The sequence below is a fragment of the Leptodactylus fuscus genome, chromosome 7 (genome assembly GCF_031893055.1).
Source record: "Leptodactylus fuscus isolate aLepFus1 chromosome 7, aLepFus1.hap2, whole genome shotgun sequence".
In the NCBI taxonomy this organism is placed as follows: domain Eukaryota; kingdom Metazoa; phylum Chordata; class Amphibia; order Anura; family Leptodactylidae; genus Leptodactylus; species Leptodactylus fuscus.
In genome coordinates this window covers 76196585-76222453 of record NC_134271.1, presented here as the reverse complement: position 1 = coordinate 76222453, position 25869 = coordinate 76196585, and positions in this window count along the sequence as shown.

Sequence of the window (25869 nt, the reverse complement as noted above, 5' to 3'; positions counted from 1 at the left end):
CTGAAATATGATGTCACTTGTATAAAACAGAAGCACCATAATAATAGCACTATTCTGCTGCCTTATAATGAGTTCTTAACATGAAATAATTAATATAATATTGTATAATAATAAATATTAAGTAATTAATAAAGGCCATTACATAGTTTAATGTAGCAGGATAATAAAATATAACAATCATAATAATAATAATAATAAAGCAGATATTTATCAATAACAATAAAATACACGAATATTAATAATAATATAATTTACAATAAATAAATAGAAAATGAAATAAAGAAAATAAAATGTGCACTTATTGTTAAATAATACAAACAAAGGAAAAAAAAAACACACCAAGAAGTTTTTTGGAATCAAATGAAACTCAATGGGGAAAATTTACTAATATTGCCTAAATATTAGACAGCGTAGATTAGACTAAGGGTCCATTCACACGGAGTAAACGCGCGCTCATGTAACAAATACACGTGTAAAAATAAGACTCCTATTGACTTCAATAAAAAATTTTACATGTGTAAAAAATGCGAAAAAATGCGTCAAAAAAGTGTCACGTTTTTTGGCGCAATTTTTACATGTGTAAAAAATGTCATTGAAGTCAATGGGAGTCTTATTTTTACAAGTGTATTCTTTACACGTGTATTTTGCCAAAATGAGCGCACATCTACTCCGTGTGAATGGACCCTAAACAGACCTAAAGTGCACCAGATTTATCACAGTGATTGTTGGTGTTTCATGAATCTGGTGTATTGTTAGGCTCTCTGCGCTAATATTACACCACTTACTAGTTGGCTTAAAAATTGTTGACACATTTTTTACACATTTTTGGTGTACAGTGTTGGAAGATAGGACGTACCCAATTCTCATGAAGCCACGTCTCTTTCCCAATAAGATTCCATTTTTTCTTACAAGTTGTTAGGTTTAGGCCTCACATAGTGAACCTATGAGCTAAATAATGCAGCAGAAACTCTTTGTGCTTTTTTTCTTGCTACGTTTTTCTCTGCAGTTTATCTTCTTATTAAATCTATAGGGAAAACACTCGCATTTATGGATGTAAAATTGACATGCTGTGTTTTTAAAAAATACAAGCGTTTTTGAAAGATGCAGTCTTTCCGCAGAAATTTTTTTCCACAATCTGAGGATGGGATTAGCCAGGATCTCACTTTGCTATTAAATTAAAATATTGCATTTTTTTCTGCTGTATCTCCACAACAGCCAAAATAAATGCATTTTTGCAATGTGGGGTCTTAGCATAAAATGTGTCTAATGCTAAGGTCCCCATGCAGAGAATTGCTGCCAAAAAACATAGAAAAGACAGCGGTGGTGGAAATGTTTCACTTTTTTCCATACCATTTTTCATAGAGTTTTCCTCTGCGGACTTTCTGTTTCTATAGGTATAAACCTATATGGTAAAAGTCAGCGTTTCCATAGGTATAAGTGACAGTGCAATTTGCAAAAACAATCAGTGCATTTCTGCTGCAATTATTTTTTTCTACAATGTGTGGATGGGATTAGTCAGAATCCCATGCACTTTGTATGTATGGTACCGTATATACTCGAGAATAAGCCAACCCGAATATAAGCCGAGACCTCTAATTTTACCACAAAAAACTGGGAAAACTTATTGACTCGAGTATAAGCTGGGGGGGGGGGGGGGGGGATGCGGCAGCTACTGGAAAATTTCAAAGTTTAAAATGACCGGAGTTTTTGGGTGCAGTAGATGCTGGGTGCTGGGAAAGGGGAGGGGGTGTTTTGGTTGTCTGTCTGCCCCTTCCCTGCGATTGAGGACTGGGGTTTTTCCCCCCCAATTGGATTTCAGCCTGGCTGTATATATGGTATCTGCAGAGCTCCTATTAACCCCTTCCCGACGGAATAGGAGCACTGCAGATACCATATATATTCAGTAGACCGGGCACTTTCAGACACAGGGATACCTAATGTGTATGTGTTTCCCAGTAATTTTCTACATTGAGGACAGGTTCACACCAGCGCCCGATCTCCGTTATGCAGTTTTCCGTTTCCTGCCCGAGAAACTGGGCAGAAGACGGAAACCGTTTTTTAAACGGACACAAAGTCGGACATGCAGGACTTTGTGTCCAGTAAAAAAAAAAAAAAGCAGGAGACGCTCACTGGAGGACACTGAATGTCGGTTTCCGTCTTCTGCCGACAGAAAACGGAAACCTGCATAACTGAGATCGGATGCTGTGAACCCGTCCTTATATGTATTCTAGGGAAAGGAGTGACTTACAACTTTTATTTATTTTATTTTTTATTATATATTTTTTTAACTTTTTTTTACTATCTTTTTAGCCCCCCCCTAGGGGACTTGAACCTGCAATCATGTGATTGCAAGTCTCATAAACGGCAATACAAGTGTATTGCTGTCTATGGGAGATTCTCTACATTACTATTACGGTTGGTCATAGACCAGCCACAATAGTAATATAGCGATGACAGGCCTGGGAGCCTTCATTAGGCTCCCGACTGTCATCGGAACAGGTCGGCTCCTACAAGCTCACTGCACAGGAGCCGGCCTGCAACTTTAAGGGTATGGGGCTGGTGGTGACCGGCCCCGGGGTTAATTTTAAACTTGGAGAGGGGAGGACATCTCTGGAGAGCACCTCCGCTGTAACACTTACAGTGGAGATGCCAAAGCTTATGCCTACAATTAGAGATCGCAGGCATAAGCTTCGGCATCTCCGCTATAAGCGTTACAGCGGAGGTGCAGGTTTCTATGGCAACCACTCTGCAGAGCAGCGCCATTACACTTTCAAACCCAACATCCAGACTCGGCATATGGACACCGGGGCGGGTGCCGGGGCCCACAGCATCGTCACGATCCTGCCAGGAGCGTGGTGATGCTGTATGTTAAAAAATGCAGAAGTACTTACGGTACTTCTGCTAGCACGCCAGGAAGTAGACACACGCCAGGTGCGGGCCTGAGCTTACGTGGCCATGTCACCCAGTGTGTGATGGAGCGGTGGGGGGGGGGCAGGGTCTGCTTCCCTGGCCTGCTAGCAGAAAATTACTGTAATGACTCTAGTATAAGCCGAGGAACACTTTTTCAGCACAAAAACTGTGTCTGCAGCATTTTCGCAACATGCAGCCCTGGCCTAAAACACTTGAGACCAGCTGTTGGGGCAGTGTTTCACTCCATAACAAGGGAAGGATCAAGCCCTCACCACAAGGCCTCCATACTCAAACCCAAACATTCTTGAATCTCAAGCAGAACCTGTATTTATCACTAAAGAAGATACGGGCACAGTCTGTAATAGGTTTCACATTCACGACACCACTGCAAACTAAGGCAACAGTGACTGACTGCCAATGGCTGGACACGTAATGGGTACCATAATACCAAATTTACTCCTGCTGTGCCTGAAAATGGTCCAAGCAGGAACAGTGGTCTGGGCAGTATGAACTGAATGTTCACCTATGTCACCTAAATGGTGAACAAGGAAACTATTGAAGCTGCTCATTCTCATCAGATCATCAGAGGATCATACAATTCTCTCTACTGGTGGTCTGTGTGGGCCGTCCAAGCATGATCATTGTGTGTGTGTTCCTTCAAGTAACCACTGCGACCAACACCTCCTAACAATTAGGTCAGAGTGGTCTAGAGGACGGGCAATTTGTCAAATCTACCATTCTGCTTCTCTCAGTACAAAGATGCAACCCGTCTCTAAGTCTGTGATTTGATTAAAATGTCCTCAAATATCTCGTTGAGGAATGTCTAGGAATGATCTCACACCAAGTTGTGCACTACCCAAATTAGCCTCTGGGAAACTTTTGAAGGACAGCGGGGGGAGCAATTTTATGCTCTCTTGTGGCAAGAACAGACCACGTATGTAATTGTGTACATATTTGCCTGAGACTTCAGTGCATGCATTTCTATATGGTTGCATTTTGATTGTCAATGAGTGTATTTCGAATGATGATACTACCAATCATCATCCTCATCATCATTATTGGACAATTAGCTAATGATGAAAATACAATCATGAAAGCTATTTATTTTACAAAATTCTACAGTATTATGTTGTCAATGATACAAAAAACAACACAAAACTAGGGGAATGAAGCATAAGCGCAATAGTGCAACCCCAATCACCAGGTCCTTCTACAAACGTGTCTATACCAAATAAATATAGCTACACACAGATACAAAAGGTATTAAGACACTCAAAGTACCTGTCATGAAAAACGTGACACAACAATCATCAGAAAATCATCAATTTTATTGAGACTACACTTTAGAATCATATACATAAAGTGAACGCTAAAAGATGCAGATAACATACCTTATATACTCGAGTATAAGCCGACCCGAATATAAGCTGAGACCCCTAATTTTACCACAAAAAACTGGAAAAACTTATTGACTCGAGTATAAGCCGAGGTGGGGAAATGCACCATTGCAGACAAAAAGTCTGGTCATGTGCATTACAGCTTAGTAACTCCATGTGCCCCATAGTAATAGCAGTTAACCCCATCATATCCCTCACATTAACCCCCTGTGATCCTCACATAAGAGTTACTGATATGTGGGACATATGGAGGTAATAATTAGGTATCTTCATAATTAAGGTCCTTCATTAGTACCCTCATGTGTCTCACAAATTAGTAACCCTTATATGGGGCACACAGGGGTTAATATGAGGGACATGATGGGGTTAACTGTTATTAATGTGAGGCACATGGAGTTACTGAAACTAAATTAATAACCCCAAATGCCTGACATTAATAGGCAGAGTAACTAAAGGAAGGTTGAATGTTGGCATTTTTTGTCGGAAACTAAACCAATTTATAAGTGGGGTAAATAATAACCAGTCTAAATAACAAGACAAGATTTTCCAACAGCCAGCGACAAATCCAGTGTACGTTTGCAGTGTGTGAAATAAACCTTAGACAGTATTAGTTTACTTGCCCCACGAAATCTGGGCATTGACATGGTGTGGATTTGGTATCTACAGTCTGCAGTCAGCCATATGCTGCAGATTTTCTTCGTGTTTTTTTCTTGCTACAGAATTAAAAATTTTCTCCTACAAAAACTCTGCAGTGTTTTAGGATTGTGGAAACATAACCTAAGTGTTATTCCAATCTCATCCTTTCATGGCTAAGATGGGAAAGGTTCTGTCTCTGCCTCCCTGAGATGACCAGGAGTTATTGTTTCAGTAACTTCCAAAGTGAGCCTGCTGTGCTATGCCATTTTCATAACTCCTATTTACTTCTATTGGGATTAAAGGGAGTTAAAGGGATTTTTCCAACCTCAAATCGATTTTTCATAGGATAGGTCATCAGTATGTGATCTGTGTGGTCTGACACCCGGACTCCACATAGATCAGCTGTTACAGTAGCCTCTGGGTACTGGAAGCTGATATTGGACATGCAGCACTGGTCCTATACAAAAATCTGCCTATTTATCCACCTGTCCAACAGAGAGCAGAGCTTGGGCCAGTTACAGTCCTATGAAAAAGTTTGGGCACCCCTATTAATCTTAATCATTTTTTGTTCTAAATATTTTGGTGTTTGCAACAGCCATTTCAGTTTGATATATCTAATAACTGATGGACACAGTAATATTTCAGGATTGAAATGAGGTTTATTGTACTAACAGAAAATGTGCAATATGCATTAAACCAGAATTTGACCGGTGCAAAAGTATGGGCACCCTTATCATTTTATTGATTTGAATTCCCCTAACTACTTTTTACTGACTTACTGAAGCACAAAATTGGTTTTGTAACCTCAGTGAGCTTTGAACTTCATAGCCAGATGTATCCAATCATAAGAAAAGGTATTTAAGGTGGCCAATTGCAAGTTGATCTCCTATTTGAATCTCCTCTGAAGAGTGGCATCATGGGCTACTCAAAACAACTCTCAAATGATCTGAAAACAAAGATTGTTCAACATAGTTGTTCAGGGGAAGGATACAAAAAGTTGTCTCAGAGATTTAACCTGTCAGTTTCCACTGTGAGGAACATAGTAAGGAAATGGAAGACCACAGGGACAGTTCTTGTTAAGCCCAGAAGTGGCAGGCCAAGAAAAATATCAGAAAGGCAGAGAAAAAGAATGGTGAGAACAGTCAAGGACAATCCACAGACCACCTCCAAAGAGCTGCAGCATCATCTTGCTGCAGATGGTGTCACTGTGCATCGGTCAACTATACAGCGCACTTTGCACAAATAGAAGCTGTATGGGAGAGTGATGAGAAAGAAGCCGTTTCTGCACGTACGCCACAAATAGAGTTGCCTGAGGTATAAAAAAGCACATTTGGACAAGGCAGCTTCATTTTGGAAACAAAAATTGAGTTGTTTGGTTATAAAAAAAAGGCGTTATGCATGGCGTCCAAAAAGAAACAGCATTCCAAGAAAAACACATGCTACCCACTGTAAAATTTGGTGGAGGTTCCATCATGCTTTGGGGCTGTGTGGCCAATGCCGGCATCGGGAATCTTGTTAAAGTTGAGAGTCGCATGGATTCCACTCAGTATCAGCAGATTCTTGAGAATAATGTTCAAGAATCAGTGACGAAGTTGAAGTTACGCCGGGGATGGATATTTCAGCAAGACAATGATCCAAAACACCGCTCCAAATCCTCAGGCATTCATGTAGAGGAACAATTACAATGTTCTGGAATGGCCATCCCAGTCCCCAGACCTGAATATCATTGAACATCTGTGGGATGATTTGAAGCGGGCTGTCCATGCTCGGCGACCATCTAACTTAACTGAACTTGAATTGTTTGTCCAAAATACCTTTATCCAGGATCCAGGAACTGATTAAAAGCTACAGGAAGCGACTAGAGGCTGTTATCTTTGCAAAAGGAAGATCTACTAAATATTAATGTCACTTTTCTGTTGAGGTGCCCATACTTTTGCACCGGTCAAATTTTGGTTTAATGCATATTGCACATTTTCTGTTAGTACAATAAACCTCATTTCAATCCTGAAATATTACTGTGTCCATCAGTTATTAGATATATCAAACTGAAATGGCTGTTATAAACACCAAAATATTTAGAACTAAAAATGATTAAGATTAATAGGGGTGCCCAAACTTTTTCATAGGACTGTATATATGCTTAGATGTTCCTTTCCTATTTGTTGTGTAAGGTTGGGTTTATATGGCGCTCATTTTACTGAAGAGCTGCATGTGGTTTTTAACTGAAGTAATAAGTAACATATGGTACTATGTATCTCACCTGTATGCTAACAGCCATTAAACTGATCAATTGGTCGAGTTTCAGATGTGACGCTTGGTCCGTGTGTGTGCCAGATTTACTGCTCTGAACACTATTTGGGGAGATGGACGCCTACCATTATAGCTGTCCATGATTCTAGGAGTCCTTGTCTCCCTGCAGAATACTGTTCTGTTTAGCTGTGTTTCACTACTTGAGGCCTTATCCTTAGGCGGTATGCACACAACCATGATAACGTTTACTGTCTGCAAAAATGGATCCGTGTTTGGCAAGAAAAAAAATCTGTGTTCCAAAAAATTATATCTGCATTGCAATAGTATTTTCCGCAATCATAGATCCACAAATAGACTTGAATGCTCCAATATACTTGCATGGCTAGTCTGTGCGGCACATAAGGAAAAGAGTAACAACCTCCATATTTTGGGGATGGTTTCCACAGTCCAGACACTTATCTGTAAAAACTATGGACATATGTTTGTATGGGGCCATAGAAAGAGTCCATGCCCTGATTGGTAATTACAGTCAATATAATGAAAACAACTATGATCATGTGCATGGGGTCCAAGGATGAATAGGACCTAAGGTTTTAAGCACGTCTGCATATCACACATGTGGCATCTGCATTATTCATAGATGCCATAAAGTCCCCATTCGTTTCAGTGGGAGTTATTTATTATCTGCCCCTCTCTTGACCATATTTTTTGCAGATGCGCCTTTTTTCAGACTATGTTTAGGCTAAGACCCCACATAGCGGGCCGCAGCAAAAAAGCATTGTGGCAACGCACTACGGTTTTTCCCACATCTCTTTTCACAGAAACTGAAAGTGAACGAAACCTCTGCGGACTTTATGCTTCCATTGTACCTATAGGGAAATTGCTAGGTATATTTCACATGCAACGATTTCCAAAACTGCGAATGCCATCTACTTTGCAGGGACTGTAAACCACTATGTTTATGCCACCTTAAGCCCCCAGCCTTAGGGCCTCTTCACACGGCGTAAGCGCGCCGCACATTTAGACACGTATACACGTGTCCGAGCGCAGCGCTTCAAAACAGAGCCCATTGATTTCAATAGGAAGCACGCGTATATCGGCATATACGCACGCTTCCCATTGAAATCAATGGCTCTGTTTTGAAGTGCCACGCTCAGATACGTGTATACATGTCTAAATGAGCGGCACGCTTACGCCGTGTGAAGGGGCCCTTACTGCGGTGTCTATTTATGATGTAGGCGCAGCTCCTTGTCAAATGCTGTGCATGCATTACTTAATTAGATGCGTCTTTATAAGCCATGTGCACTTTGCCCCTTTTTAATGCTTTGTGACCTGATGGGCTCTTCCATGGATTGGAGGGCATTTCCACCTTTTTTGCCCTTTTTTTATTTTTTTTTTTTTAATTTAAAAAAAAGCTGATGTAATGAAAACAGTGTGAAAAGGATCTCCATTTAGGTTACACTTCCTTTTCTTAAAAAAAGCAAAGGTGGCAAGAGCAGCATAACATCTGGAATAAAAGGCACAAATGCTACATAAATGAAGTGCAGGGCAGAAAAAGACCACAAAAAGGAGAAATTTATGCCAGAAAAGGTGCAGGTACTGTATCTTAATAAATGTGCCCCAATGTGTTTATTCACTTGATAAATGTGCCCCTTTAGATTGGTGCCCCAATGTGTCATCTGTTTTTCATGAACCCAGAGATAAGACTTAGAGATGAGCGAGTAGTATTCGATCGAGTAGGTATTCCATCGAATACTACAGTATTCAAAATATTTGTACTCGATCGAATACTACTAGCTATTCACAGTAAATATTCAATTCAGTACCAGTGTTGATTGGCCGAATGCTATAGCATTCGGCCAATCAACGCTGGTTCTGCAGCAGGCTCGTCCTTGCTAAGAGCAGGCAGCTTGGTGTTGCGAGGGAGCTGAATTTTTCTCATAGGAATGAATTGACCAGCGTTGATTGGCCAGTGTACAGCATTTGGCCAATCACCGCTGGTTCTGCCGGAGGCTCGTTTGTGAGGAGGCGGAGTCTAAGATCGGACCACAGCTGTCCCCATTGTGGTCTGATTTTAGACTCCGCCTACTCACAGATTATGTTCACATATGTAGGTTTTGTTGGGAATTTGCTTAGGTGTTTGAATGCACTTTTTAGAAGTAAATACAATAAAGAGGAAGCATAGATCTTGCAATCTATTTCTTTCTCTTCTTTTATGATCCATTCCTGGTTTTGGCCACAACACTGCATCAGAAAACTTGAATAAAACTCATCAATACCTGTTCATGTAAAATCCCCCTTAGGGATGTAAGGGATAATATTAGTATGATTCATTGTAATACTGTATTATTATTATTATGCTGGGGCTCTATCATATGTAGCATGTGTTGGCTTGGGCTTCTGACACTTCGTTCTCTGCTTCTTGCTCCTCAGGGTGGAGTCCTCAGTAGTGGTTTTAGTTGCAGGCAGCTCCTTGCTCCAGTCTCAGTGACCGGCTCAGTGTAGACGAATCAGTCGCAATTATCTTCAATTACTGTCTGACTGGTGAAGGTCATTTCTACGTGTCTCAGACTGCCGGCAGATTTATAAATGAATTTTCTAAATATATCCCTCACTGCCATTCCTCGCCGCACGCTTTATTTTTAAATAAGAAATCTTCTAGTGACAGCAAAAATTTGGCGCCACGGACCATGATGTGATTTATTGCACATTGATGTGAAGAGCTGAGGGCTGCAGGTGGTACATGTGCTCATGTGCAATAGCTGCAGAACAAGAATTCTTCAGTCAAATCCCCAGAGAATGTAACTTGTAATATTGTACAGTATATCCTGAGTTATGTCAAGTCTTAGGGCCTATTCACATGATGTGTGACATCCAGTATTGAACAGTCATTGGGTCACCATTTTAAAACAATAGGGGTAAATCAAAGGGTAGGGCATCAGTATCAAACTGGTCATTGTCTAACCTGTGGTTAAGTCATCAGTATGAATTATCGTTAGATCCTGGACAACCCTTTTAACATTGGCGTGTTTATTTATACTCCAGCTGGTGCAAGATTCGCCTGAATTATTAACCCCTTCCCGTCAATGACAATTTTTGATTTTCATTTTTCGTTTTTGAATCCCCACCTTCCAAGCCCCATAACTTTTTTATTTCTCCGGTCTCAGAGCCATATGAGGTCTTAATGTTTGCGGGACAAATTGTTCTTCATGATGCCGCCATTAATTACTCTGTACAATGTACTGAGAAGCTGGAAAAAAATTCAGAATGGGGTAGATTTGAAGAAAAACTGCATTTGTGCGACTTTCTTATGGGATTCGTTTTTACGGTGTTCACTGTGCAGCCAAAATGACGTCACCTGTATTCTATGTTTCGGTACGATTCCGACGATACCTAGTTTATATGGTTTTATTTACATTTTAACTCCTTAACAAAAATCCAAAACTGTGCCAGAAATGTTTTTTTCTAAAAGTCGCCATATTCTGAAACCCGTAACTTTTTTCTATACTTCGGTATATGGGAATGCATAGGGCGTCTTTTTTTGCGGCGTCAGGTGTACTTTTCAGTTCTACCATTTTGGGGAATTGCTTTTACTTTGATCACTTTTTATTCAAATTTTTATTAGAGGCAAAACAGTGAAAAAATGGCGGTTTGGCACTTTTGACTTTTTTCCTCGCTACGGTGTTTACCGTACGGGAAAAATAATTTTATAGATTTGTAGACCGGGTGTTTTCGAACACAGGGATACCTAATGTGTATGTGTTTGGGAGCCTTTACACGGAGTTTACGCTCCGCTCATTCTGAACGTAAAACTCGTTCAGAGTGAGCGGCGTAAAAACAGATCTCATTGACTTGAATGGGTGTCGGCATACGCATGTAACACATTGAAAGCAATAGGTAAAACAGCATCCCATTGATTTCAATGGGGAGAGCGCGAATGCCGGGACCCATTCAAGTCAATGGGATCTGTTTTTTACGCTGCTCACTCTGAACGAGTTTTATGTTCAGAATGAGCGAGCGTAAATCCGTGTGCAGGCTCCCTTTAAGTACATTTATATGTGTTCTAGGGAAAGGGGGGTGATTAGAATTTTTAATACTTTTTAATATTTTTTTTTTTACTTTTTTTATTTTTTATTTTTATTTATTAGACCCCCTAGGGGTCTTGAACACCAGGGGGTCTGATCACTAATACAATGCATTACAATGCTAATGCATTGCTAAAAAACATCATTTGTTTTGCAGGCTTCATAGAATAGACTGCAAAAGAAAGTTACTGTAGACAGTCCTGGGAGCCTTCACAAGGCTCCCAGCTGTCATGCCAATGTGAAAACGGCCTCGAAGCTTAGCAAAATGGCGGTACCCACGCGCGCCGGAAAAATGGCGCCTTGGTCAGCTCTGGTGCCAGAAGGGTTAATGCTCTTAAATGTGCCACTCACTTTTTACTGGTGTGTTTGTTTTGGGGTTATTTATCATCTGCCCCTTATTGGCCATACTTCTCACAGGTCCGCCATTTTTTTTTTAGACCTGGGCCCCCCACGGGATGTAAACGCCGAGATTTGCCCGCAGTAGAAACGGTGTGGGAAAAATTGCAGCATTTTATCGCACATTTTACAGTAAAAACTGTGGTGCGGAAACACCGCAATTTCCAAAACCGGCACGGTTTTGGAAATCGCAGCATGTCAATTATACCTTCGGAAATGCCAGCGTTTTCCCCATTGGTATAGTTGTAACAGAAAGTCTGCAGAGGAAACCTCTGCGAACTTTCTGTCTAAAGCGCTGTGGAAAGAACCGCGATGTGTTGCCGCTGCAGTTTTTCCCGCATCACTTTTTTGCTATGGGACATCCTGTGGGGCTTTAGCCATAGACTTGTTTTTGGCCATGGCATTCATGGCATTCACAAGACTATGATTAAGAGACCTTTTAGTGTCTCGAAACGCGTCAGTCAGCCTAACATGTAGTTACTGCGTTTTTACTTCACTTCAATGTTTTTTCCAATCTTTTTTCACTTGTGTGTTATGGTGTTTCCACCATTTTTAAAATGAAAAAATAAAAGTTATTTTTTACCACGAGCAAGAGCTGCGGATCTTACCTTTCTACAAGTTTCTACGATTTCTTTTCTTCCTCAAGTCCGGGAGAACTAGATCGTGCACCTTGCATCGGGATACGGTGAGCTTTTACATCTAACTTTAATTGGGCCATATTAAAACAAGACGAAATAATCCTGACTACATAGATGATATTTGTATCCTTGGGGTATCTGTTTTTATAGATCCCTCAAAAGACTTGAGTCCATGCCGTGATCTGTGAAAACGGCTAAAATAGAACATTTATTATGTGAAAGTTCCATTCAAAAAACTGACTAGAGCCTTCTTATTTTAAAAATGGCTGTCTCATTGCTGGTTTTTCAGGTTTGTTTATATAGAGTCTTACATATCAGTCATATCCAGAGCAGCACTCACAATTCTGCTCTTACATAATGATTTATACTTTAGTTACATCCAGAGCAGCATTCACTATCCTGCTATTATAACACATGGCGTTGTCCTCCATGATTCCAGTCAGTGCTGAAGCTGCAGGACCTCACTATTCATTGTCTTTACTCTACTAGGAAGTGTATTGTACAATCGCCTAAAATAATACATTCCCTACAGTGTATCACAGCAGACCATGACATATTATAATATTTACAGTAGCTAAACTGTTGGGGATGTTTGTGTCAACATTGTGCCAGTGTAATCCAAATGGCAGCAGGAAGAATTATGAATGCAGCTCTGGATGTGACTGGAGTAAAAGATGTAACGGAGTATCACTATAAGTAAAGTCTGTGAAATGATGCTAGGAGATGAATGAATTATGAATGAATTATAAATGCTACATATTAGAGCATAACCTCACATGTGCCAGAGTTATGGTTGTTTATAGGGATCCTATCATTAAAACGCAATTTTTTGTAACTAACACTTAGGAATAGCCTTAAGAAAGGCTATTCTTCTCCTACCTTTCGATGTCTTCTCCGCGCCGCCATTCGGTAGAAATTCCGTCCACTTACACAGTGAGTAAGCGGCCATTTTCTTGTGGCCTGTGGGCGTGCGCAGTTGGCTCTGCCCGAGGCCTAGAAGTTTGACCCCCAGCGCCGGAAGAAGACACGTGAAGAGGCCGTTCCTTTAGAAGATGGAGGTGGCGTTGGAGAGTTCTCTTGCAGCATTGGGGACACCCCCAGTGCTGTTTGAGCGCTGGGGCAATCCACCATTTGCATACCGCCGAAAACTGGTATTTCTACCGAACGGTGGCGCGGAGAAGACATCTAAAGGTAGGAGAAGAATAGCCTTTCTTAAGGCTATTCCTACGTGTTAGTCACAAAATTTTTTTTAATGATAGTATCCCTTTAAACCAGATCCAATTGTAACAAACTCACAGCTGTGAGAAGTATAAGAACAGGACAGGATTTTAGCCTCTTAGGTTATGTTCACACCTGCGCAAGGAGGTTACCGGCATTTTTATACTGAAACTGGCAGGGAAAATTTCTCCTTGCAGGACTTTTGTTCTCCGCCAATTTCTGCGGCAAAGTCTCAAGCGTAGATGTTATTTTACCCTCAGCTTGCAGGGATCCTGTAACATGAGGATTTGAAGCACAAAGGGGCGCATTCATGGAACCAAAACCAGTATAAAAAACGTGCAATTTTTGCCAAGTGCCATTTTTTTCACCTGATGCCAGCAGACCACACACTAATAAATGGCCCAAATGTCCATTAAAACCTTGCAAGACTTTCCATAACACATTGGTTTAGCTTTATGTACGTGGGACTGGTTTAGTTGTTACTGTTACCCCAATTCACACTTGACTTACAGGCCTGAACGGTATCGTGGGACTATTAGTTATCTATACTGCCAGGAATCCATGCTTCCCAGTTACATACTGTCCTATGTTATAATCACTATGGGACAGTATGTCGCTGTGAGGCAGAGACTTCTAGCTTCAGAAGTAAGTATTATGCTAGGAGTCCCGGCATACTGTTCAGGCTGGTAGATGCAGCCAACACACGGACCACATTTCACTTGTGTCAGGTCTATTGTATCCCTTAGCACCAATTATGGATCCTGCATGCAGTTTTGTCTCTGGAATCCACCAGCAACCTGGGGTGTAGCTACAGTGGGAGCAGCGGTAGCAATAGTTACCGGGCTCTGGATGGCGGTCAAGTGTCTCTCTACAACATAAGAAGATACAAGTATTACAGCTAGCACGTAGTAAGTGGGATCCCATTACAGACTATCATATTAAGCCACTATCAGCTATCCACCAAGTGCACCAGACTGAGGATGTGACTGGAGAGAAAGGTACAAACTTTACTGCATATACTGTACAAGTGATCCATATGTATGCACAGTAAAATCTACACCATCTTCAGTCTGATGCCTTGGCCTTCATGTTGGATGATATTTCACTGTCTCTATAACACAATAAAACATGTCACATTCCAAACCTGTGACACAGCCTACAAGGTTCCTGTATGTAGATGATAGGTCATGGCAGTGATGTGTCATGGCGGCACCACAGTAAGTCATGTCTCCCTGCAGCTCCGGCCTTCTAGCTGTTGTTTTCCATAGTGATTGGAGTCTTTAAAGAGTAATATATGGTGTGTTATGTATTAAAGTGTTACTGGGGCATTCCAGGTCATGATCTCTTCTTGAACTATTCAGCTATTTGTCTGAAATTCATCATACTCCAGTCACACCCAGAGCAGAAACCAAAATTCAGTTTCCTGTTAGCTGTCTGTTTGCAGAAACTCCCATTTGCCTCTTGTTGGTGCATTGGAGGATTCTCTGCTATGATCTATTGTAATTCTGCCGATATTTTTTGGGCTTCATTTGTACAGTGTTGACTGTGCAGTTACAATAACTTTATTCGGCAGGTCAGGACATTTGGTCATTTTGCCTTCCCTCTTTATAAAATATTAAAATTGCTTCTGATACCCGTCTCTTTTTTCTCAGAATTGCGTAAGGGCTCTTTTTTGTGGATCCAGTTGTCATTTTTACCGGTATCATGATTGGTAAATGTGACTCTTTTGATCACTTTTTGTTCCATTTTTTGGAAGGGAGAGGAGACTTAAAAACAGCAGTTTGGGCCTTTTCTGTCGCTTGGGCAGTTTTGGACACGAAAATACCAAATAAGTTTTTAACTTTAATTTTATGTGTAAAATTGAAAAAGAGGGTGAATTAAATTTCGGCCATACAGCATACTGCAATATACTTCTGTCTATGTTCAGTTTCTGGCAGCCATGACTGCTGATCAATAGTACGTTTTGACATTGTAGGGAAGTTAGTCAGTCAAATTCGGAGCCTCCCTGTATAATCTCTTACCCTTGATTCACATCCACATGGGGACCCCCGAACAGAATACCGAACGCAACTGCAAACGGGGTATAGTGAAAACACATGGACCCCATAGACTATAATGGGGTCCGTGTGCTTGCCACGCACTGCCCGCACAAATCATGTGGGCAGGAAAGTAGATTGTGAACTACTTTCTTGTCCGCATGATCCTTGCGGAGATCTGGCGGCAAGCACACGGATCCCATTATAGTCTATGGGGTCTGTGTGTTTTCACTGGCACACCGCTTGCAGTTGCATTTGGTATTCCGTTCGGGGGGTCCTCATGCAAATTCCCCCGGATGGAATCCAAATGCAGATGTGAACGAGGCCTTAGATACCACAGTCCCTCTTGACAGCAACATCTAGTAAGTTAACCAGTCACATTCGGTATTCTCACCATTCATGGCTGTTAGTAGTATCAGCTGTATAACACAGCTGGCAGCTGCTACATATGGAGCAGACTCATCTCCTGAGCCTCTACCACATTTCTGGAACGTACACTGTTAAACATAGTGCAACAATAATTTAAGGGGTTAACTATAATGCAACAATAATTACAGTCGGTGATGTGAAAATGTATGGAGGAGTGTACGTCGGTATTTCTGGCAGTTTCCATGCCGTAGGGCAGCGTTTTTCCTCCCCTCATTTCCTCTACTTTTGGGTTTTTGCTTCTTTTCCAGTTACTTCTCGTGGGTTCGAATTCTCTCCAGCACAGCGTCCAGCTAACATTAAGTGGTGCCAAAGAGAAGGGTCATAGTTCAATCATCCGCCTGATGTATTTCAATGAGGCATTCAGTGCAGCAGTGTACCGTGATTCATACAGAACAGCGCTCTTAATTATTCCCAGGTGGCCCCATTTTTTGGCTCGGTACAAGGGCCAAATTCCCACAGGACATGATTCACATTGAGCAGTGAAGCCCTTCCCTCCCTATAAAGCACTCAGCACTTGGTTACAGGGATTATGGGATCCTATATATATTTAGAAATTTACTCTCTCTTAAAGGAATTGTCTACTTATAGCTTGCTCATTGTCCAATGCACTTCTATCAGAGAATGCAGCTATCACTGCCAGGACATGTTGGGAGTTGTAGTTGTTCAACAGCTGAAGAGTCACAGCACTAGAATCTACTTTTCTAGAAACATTATGCAGCCATTCAGTTTAATGTTTAGCCATGGTGAAACATTGATGTCCTTGCAGGGGGTACAACCTATAGAAGATCACAAAGATTGCCTGATATTTGCAGTACATGATCCTAACACACAGCCCCACATTTATTTATTAAACTATTAGAGATGAGCGAATAGTGAAATATTCGAGATTCGATATTCGTTTCGAGTAGAGCCTCAATATTTGACTACTCGATCGAATATCGAATACCATTATAGTCTATGGGAAAAAATGCTTGTTTCAGTGGAAACCACTATTCAACTAAAGGAGAGTCACCAAGTCCACAAATAGCAGGAGAAGAGTGTTTAGGAGGAGCGTTGTGCAGTTAAAGCGCACGGACCCCATTATGGTCTATGGGGTCCGGGTGCTTTAACTGCACAGCGCTTGTAGTTGCACTGATAAAAAGTAAGCTCCCTCGTAACAGCAAGCTGCCAGCTCTCCAGACTAGCAAAGATGAGCCTGCGGCAAATCAACGCTGGTTCTGCAGCAGGCTCGTCCTTGCTAGTCAGAAGAGAGCCGGCAGCTTGCTGTTACGAGGGAGCTGACTTTTTTGTCATAGGAATGCATTGACCACCGTTGATTGGCCAGTGTACAGCATTCAGCCAATCAACGCTGGTTCTGCCGGAGGCTCGTCTGTGAGGAGGCGAAGTCTAAAATCGGACCACAATGGAGACTGCTGTGGTCCAATCTTTGACTCCGCCTCCTCACAGACGAGCCTCTGGCAGAACCAGCATTGATTGGCCGAATGCTGTACACTGGCAAATCAACGCTGGTCAATTCATTCCTATGAGAAAAATTCAGCTCCCTCGTAACAGCAAGCTGCCAGCTCTCCTGACTAGCAAAGACAAGCCTGCTGCAAATCAATGCAATGTGTAAATTTTATCCTTCTTTCTGTCATCTTAAAGTTGGGAGCGGTGTTTTTACAAATCCACAACTTCCCAAATTACTTTATGTACTGCAAATGCTCATGGACCTACAAAAACCCCATATAACTGCATAACTAAGCGTATTGCCATTCAGATTATGGGCAAGCTGGGTGACCCTTGTGGTATTCATCTTATTTTATTTATTATAGTATTATATAGTTTTCAGCTATTGTTCCCTTGTCATAAATTGGGTGTGTAGATTCTCTCTGCTATGTCGGGTCTGTTTTATCCGCCATTACTGGTGACTTCAGTGACACAGAAAGGAGCCACTTGACTTTGTGTATGCTACTGACTGCCTAATATTTCATGTAAGAGGCTACACCCCACACGCTGTTTCCCAGGCGACAGTGACCCAGACAAGTCTGGTTCATGCATTCATACAGTAAAGGTGAATTGAGACGTCTTGAGGTTACACCCAAGAACCTCATTACATCTCCAGTGTGAGAGGGAGAAGCATCTGGTGACCATTTGGTAACTGAGATTGTAATTGCCCCATTTGGCTCAGGAATTAGGAGAACTTGCTTGCTTGAACTGTGACATAGACATGGAGGGGGAGGAGGCCATCTCTAAAATAGATGGGGTCAACAGCCAGGAGTAAGAGAAATGCAGCCTGTGCCCGCACCCCCCAGGGTGACATATATTATACCCTGGGGACTGGCCCAAATCAACCACAGTGAAGCGAAGGTATTAAAAAATTCATCTTGCTATATCTAGATAGACTACCTTTCTTTATATCTCATATCAATCTCTCTGTCTCACAGCTATCAAACCTATGATATATATATATATATATATATATATATATATATATATATATATATATTTATTTACAGTACAGACCAAAAGTTTGGACACACCTTCTCATTCAAAGAGTTTTCTGTATTTTCATACATATGAAAACTGTAGATTCACACTGAAGGCATCAAAACTATGAATTAACACGTGGAGTTATATACTTGACAAAAAAGTGTGACACAACTGAAAATCTGTCTTATATTCTAGGTTCTTCAAAGTAGCCACCTTTTGCTGTGATTCCTGCTTCGCACACTCTTGATGAGCTTCAAGAAGTAGTCACCTGAAATGGCCTTCCAACAGTCTTGAAGGAGTTCCCAGAGATGCTTAGCACTTGTTGGCCCTTTTGCCTTCACTCTGCGGTCCAGCTTACCCCAAACCATCTTGATTGGGTTCAGGTCTGGTGACTGTGGTGGTCAGGTCATCTGGCATAGCAACCCATCACTCTCCTTCTTTTATTTCTTTTATAGTTTTGAATGAGAAGGTGTGTCCAAACTTTTGGTATGTACTATATATATATATATATATATATATATATATATATATATATATATATATATATAGTTTATCCAATCTCTACAATCTTAATCTGCCTAAGACGGAAACATTGTGTTAATATTTTGTCAAGTAACACTATGTTCACACCAGCATTCTGGTTTCCGTCCTTAGGGTCTACTTGGGGAAAGAAGGAAACCCTGTCTGCTTAAAAAAAAGGGGGGACCATAATGGGGTCCACTCAATTTCCTTCGAAAAGGCCTTGCAGGACTTTTCTCTCCACTAATGTTTTTTTCTTCAATTCAAGGTTTATTGGTTTTCAAAAAGGCATAAAATAAAGCAACAGCAAATAGGTGGAACGACAGCAACAACATGTTATACTGTAGATAACGGGGAGATCCTCTTCGCTGATGTTAAGAGAAATGGGGGACGGAGCCTTGTATGGAGATTCGACTGCTAGTGTGAACTTTGCGAATATGTATACATTTTCTGTCTTATCTATCTATCTATCTATCTATCTATCTATCTATCTATCTATCTATTTATCTATCATTACCACAGGTCTGCAACTAAAAAGCTGTTTGATTATTTTCATCTAATTTCCATGTATTTTGGTGTGCTGAAAACAAATAAAATATTGAAAAAACTTCTAGACGTCAGGATGTGCCTTAGGCAAAGACCGCAACATTTTTATAACAGAACGTCTACTGCATTTTACAGTACCTTCAAAGTGGGCAAGAAAATTACGGAAAATTTTCAACCCACCTACACCAGTTTTCTGGCATAGATGGGTGTAGTTTTGGGATATCTCTGACACATTGCCCCTTCTTGCACTAAAGATTTGCCACATCCCCCCTTTTGCAACTTGCTCACAAGTTTTTGTAGAAGTGTGAAGTCTGGGACTGAAAGGCGGTGTGAGCCCTGACATGACGTATTTATTATAAGTCATGAAACAACTAACCAGTTCCTACCTGGCAGAGCCTCTTAATAATTCGCCATGCAAAAGTGGCCTTTATTTAGACTGGTGTAGCCCACAGTGTATCTAAACCAGTTACAAAATAAATGAATAGTAACATTAAATTCATATGAATAACAATCTTACATAAAATGCAGTAACATTGTATTAACAGCTGCATTGTAGCTTATGGTGAGACCCTCTACATGTTCTACTTTGGTCGCCATGTCTGGGGCTGGAAACAGCGTCTAATCCATACAGTACCCTGCATACAGACACATGAAGCTGTCATCATGCTGCAGTCTTTATGTCCTAGTCTCATCCTGAGCACTGACCTGATGACTGTCACTGAGGGGATGAACAAACATTTCACCCATCTGTCTGTTATCTCTGGGAGATTCAGGACACGGTTGGATGCGCCAATCATGTTTCCGGGTCAGACCCTTCCTTGGCAATGAATCAGGGTTTCTTGTCCATCATCACGCCACAACCTGCTGTGGGATGGGACAGAAACACTTTGGGAAAAAGCTGAACATGGAACTAGGGCCAGGTCCAGAGCCAGCGGTCAGTCTGCAGGCTTCCCCTGAACTACCGCAGGCTGGCGCTGATTGGTCGCTGATATTCCATTTGCTGCCTGGTGATGGCTGTGACTGTGAGAATTCTGTGAAAAAATGAGGATGAAGCCAAATGTGTAAATAAATAAATGCAAAGAATTTTGGCGATTTGGACTTGAAATTTGGTGTTTTGGATATCTGCCTGAGGCATGGTCCCTGTCAAGATCCTCATGATGGGGGGGGCAACACGGTGGCTCAGTGGTTAGCACTGCAGTCTTGCAGCGCTTGAGCCCTGGTGTTCGAACCACACCAGGAGCAACATCTCCAAGGAGTTTGTATGTTCTCCCTGTGTTTGCGTGGATTTCCTCCCATTCTACAAAGACATACTTAAATGGGGAAAAAAATGTACATTGTGATCCCTATATGGGTCTCACAATCTACATTTAATTAAAAAAAAAAAAAAAAAAAAACGATCCTCATGATGATGATTTAAGATAGAAAAAACTAAGTAAAACAATTGTGCCCAGTGACAAGAATAGGACTAATGTAACACCAGTGGACGGATCATCCAGCTCCAGACACTATGATAAATCTGATGCATTTAACAGTGGTGACAGTCAATGTACTGTGTACAGCTGCCACACACTAAAGATCCTTACTAATGGCCAACAAAATAAAACTTAACTTTTAATAAGTACTGTTAAAACATCAGTAAAATCAGTCCCTTTGGGACAACAATTGAACCCTCTAGTTAATTTATAGAGGAGGGGATAGACTGAGTTTGGCGGCTGTCTCCAGTCCACAATGGGAGCAACTTGTAAAGACCCTACATATCATTACTGTCCCTTAATTGGGTCCAGTGATTTCAGCACACCCTCGGTCCAGTACCAACACTTAAATAGTTCCACAACGAGAAAAAACGCCAGCTGCTTTCAAGGATCGATGAATAGTAATCCACGTATATCAAATAAACGAACTTTATTTTCACATAGCTTTAAAAAGTTGCATTGTAGTCAGAGTCTGGCCTGAAGATCTGTAGGCTACGCGTTTCGGGACAGTACGTCCCTTCTTCTCGGCCGAGAAGCCGAGAAGAAGGGACGTACTGTCCTGAAACGCGTAACCTACAGATCTTCAGGCCAGACTCTGACTACAATGCAACTTTTTAAAGCTATGTGAAAATAAAGTTAGTTTATTTTATATACGTGGATTTCCATTCATCGATCCTTGAAAGCAGCTGGCGTTTTTTCTCGTTGTGGATCTATAATCAGCAGGCAGTGGTTCACCTGCAAGCCGAGCTCTTCAGGACACGGTGGAATTACAATCATTATACAGGGTGAGCTGATACACCTTTTTTTTTTTTGTGACTTAAATAGTTCTGATAGATAGGTGTGGAACCCACATAGAAGTGATCCCCTATAGCGGCATGGTACTACAGCCTAAGTGTGTCAGCTGTGTCCTGTCAATATATTCCGCCAACCAAAAGGTTATAATGCTGTAAAGGGGAGTCCGTAAATGTTAGTGGCTTCTCAGACCTATATCGCTAGTCATGTTTCCCTCAACGTGTTTCCCTTGGATAGTTCTTCAGGAGGGGTGCAATAGCAAAGTATATCGATAAGCAGGTGATGTGCGATAAAATCCGCAGTTCGCGGGACCACGGTGGTTGGCCCCGCTATTCACTGAACGTTGGATACCTCCGGCCATTTATAGACCCAGCTGGAGGTGTAACGCCTTTCTCAGTGCCGCCCTCCTCTCTCTGTGCACCAATCAACGAGCATCAGATAGACCGTCCTTCAGGGGGGCGGAGTTAGTACCGAGAGGCGTTGCTGTATGCTCGCACATGCGTGAGCAGTTAGTTGAAGCGAGTGTATTTTCTTTACAGATATCACCGACCTTGGAGATCGGGTCGTTCTACTGCACAGCAGATAAGTAGCCACTATTCAGACCAATGCACATTGCTTCGGCAGGTACCAGACAGCAGATTGTGGAGCCCAAATCACTAAAACGCTTGATGTACATAAATCCTTAATAAAGATGATTTAACCATCACTATGTCATCTCATTTATTACCACTTGTCCATTGACACACAAGCAGTTCCAGATATCACTGCTATATCCCAATTAGAGGATATGTACTTGTTACTGATGGGAGAATATGTAATGACTATTTGACAAATCAGTGAATCCCATATGCCAAGTACCGATCGGCAGGTACATAGTCCGCATCAATAAGTATACAGTGAATTTCAATGGGCCAGTATCAACATACATTGGATTCAGACGTTCCAGTATATCTCCACATATCTAATTCGTGTTCCACTGCCTCTAATGTCAATTGGTGCATATGGCAACATACCTATTCCAATGATGGCATTGACAGAGTTATACAGCGTACATATCTTATCACAAGTCAAAAAGTTCTTCCGTAAACTACTAAGTTGTTCAGAATCCCGTGTGTATTTCTAGATAATACATAAAGTGCTTTCCATTGCAAAGAGACCATCCAGGACCCCATCATGGAGGTCATGGGGTGTGCATATATATACAGAGAGTGTCATGGATCACAGACCCCACACCCCTATCCAGATAAGTATACCCCATTTCAGACAACTCATCCCCCTTAGGGACATCGTGGACTATGTTAACAACACACACCTGTTCCTGGGGCGAGTGACCGAAGTAAGTACGTATCCTATGGTTCCTAGCCCAGAGCCAGCGACTCTGGATATGGGTCCATCCAGATAACATCTGGGGCAGTCCTTGCTACCCTGGATGTGGAGGTGCTGTACAGCTCCATTCCCCATGATAAGGGGTGTGGAGCTGTAGGGCACTTCCTGAGGACCTGAGGTGCCCTACTGCACCCACCTATGCTAATATTTATCTTGGGTGGTGGGAGAAAACGATAGTGTTTAATGATCAGTGTTAACCATGGACGGAACATGTACTGCTATGGCTGCAATATATTGACGACATCGCCAATATTTGGACAGGCACAGTCCAACAGTTTCATGATTTTACAAGTCATTTAAACTGTAATGAGCTCAATCTACATTTCACTTCTTTCATACATGAACGCCAGATCCCGTAGCTAGATATTATCATTACCATCTCAGAATCAGGCACCCTAGAGACAACTCTGTTCAGAAAAGAAACAGCAACAAACTCGTTGCTATGCTGGGACAGTCATCATCACCTGCCCCTAAGGCGTTATATACCGAAGGGGCAGTTCCTGTGTGTCAGGAGAAACTGTTCCACAATTGAAGATTTGACACACAGAGTAAACAACTTCTGGACAGATTTGTCTCTCGGAGTTATCCACGAAATCTCCTGGAGAGAGCACAAGATTTTGCAAGAATGACACCTAGAGAGTCGCTTCTTGTCCCCAAAACTAGAACTGGCGAACCAAATTTGAATCACATGATTGGAACATACAATAAACATGCCAGTGAGGTCTCTAAAATCTTTGACACATACTGGGATGTTTTAAAGCAAGACCAGCATATCAGTGACATTATTACAGCACGTCCCTCAATCACGTACAGGAGGGGGAAAAACTTGGGGGATCACATTACCCAAAATCATCTCAATCCCCTTACAAGTGGAACTATATGGTTGAATAAAAAAGAAACAACTGGAACATATAAATGTGGATCATGTGGTCATGTTGCTTCTTTTTTCTGCTACTAGGTAGTGAAGAAAAGAAGCGAGCAACTCCAATTGAAGTCAATGGGAGCTGGTTTTGGCAGTGGATTTTGAGGCGGATTCCATGTCGAAATCCACTGCCAAAAATCCCTGTGTGAACTTACCCTCATCGAGGAATCTGTGGTTAAATTGCAGCATACCCTGGGGTTGTCTTGTGTGTCTTGTTTGTGTATGTGTCTATGGTGAAGAACATCGTATACGCCATTTTACTGTACATACGCCCTTATCTTTGCACCTTCTTGTTGTTTGAATGATACATACTGACTCATGATCAATCACAGGCCACAGGGTGGGGTTTAATGAAAGGGTTTATATTCTCTAGCAGCTGCAGGAAAGTTAGTCCAGCGCTTAGTAGTAGTATCTTGCCTTGGCTAAAGTCTTAAAGGGATTCTACCACTAAAACACATTTTTTTCTAGTTAACACGTCGGAATAGCCTTTAGAAAGGCTATTCGTCTCTTACCTTTGGATGGGCTCTCCGCCGCACCGTTCATTCAAAATACCGGTTTGTACCGGTATGCTAATGAGTTCTCTCGCAGCGATGGGGGCGTCCCCATCGCAGGAGCAGCGATGGGGGCGTCCCCATTGCAGCTCGAAAACCGACCGCAGCGCCGCCTCTCTGGTCTTCTGTATCCTCCCCTTGCTTCTTCAGTGTCCTGTCGGAGGCCTGCGCAGTACGCTCTGTTCGACGAAGATTGCAGAACGTACTGCGCATGCGCGAAATTGCGGTCCCAGCCATAGTGCGGGCATAGTGCGGGCATAGTGCGGGCACTATGGCTGGGACCGCAATTTCGCGCATGCGTAGTACGTTCGGCAATCTTCGCCGAACAGAGCGTACTGCGCAGGCCTCCGACAGGACACTGAAGAAGCAAGGGGAGGATACAGAAGACCAGAGAGGCGGCGCTGCGGTCGGTTTTCGAGCTGCAATGGGGACGCCCCCATCGCTGCTCCTGCGATGGGGACGCCCCCATCGCTGCTCCTGCGATGGGGACGCCCCCATCGCTGCGAGAGAACTCATTAGCATACCGGTACAAACCCGTATTTTGAACGAACGGCGCGGCGGAGAGCCCATCCAAAGGTAAGAGACGAATAGCCTTTCTAAAGGCTATTCCGACATGTTAACTAGAAAAAAATGTGTTTTAGTGGTAGAATCCCTTAAAGTCTTGGACTTTGTGCATTGAACTGTATGATGTAACCATCTTGCAAAGCTTCTGGAGCATCTGTTGGTGTTGTTCAATAAAAGTTATTTGGTTTACCCTTCAACTGCTGGGCTCCTGAGTCGTTGCCTGCATCACCATCAAGGCCTCCTGAACAACATCCACACATCTCAGTACTGAGAGGTCCCTCTCTCCTACAAGGAGTGCCCCGGGAAAAGACAAGAAGTGCAGGCATCCCCGTTTACTGTACAGCCTTGTGGAGGATTTGGAGTGTGTGAGAGGCGCACCAGGCCTAGCAGGCAGCACAGCCCATGTCGCCGTATTCCGCACTCTCTAATCCCCCTTAGGCAGGTTGCTGCAGAATCAGGTTTGGAATCCCTGGCAAGACAACAGGTGTCTACTTTATCAGCGTCTGGCTTCAATTTCTGACTCCCTTTCAAAACAATGGGAGGCAGAATCAAGGTGGAATCTGTAGCTGATTTTGAGGAGAAATCTGCTTCAAAATCAGCTCCAGATTCCTCTGGGTGAATGTACTCTTACAGTATGGAATGAAGAATTAGAT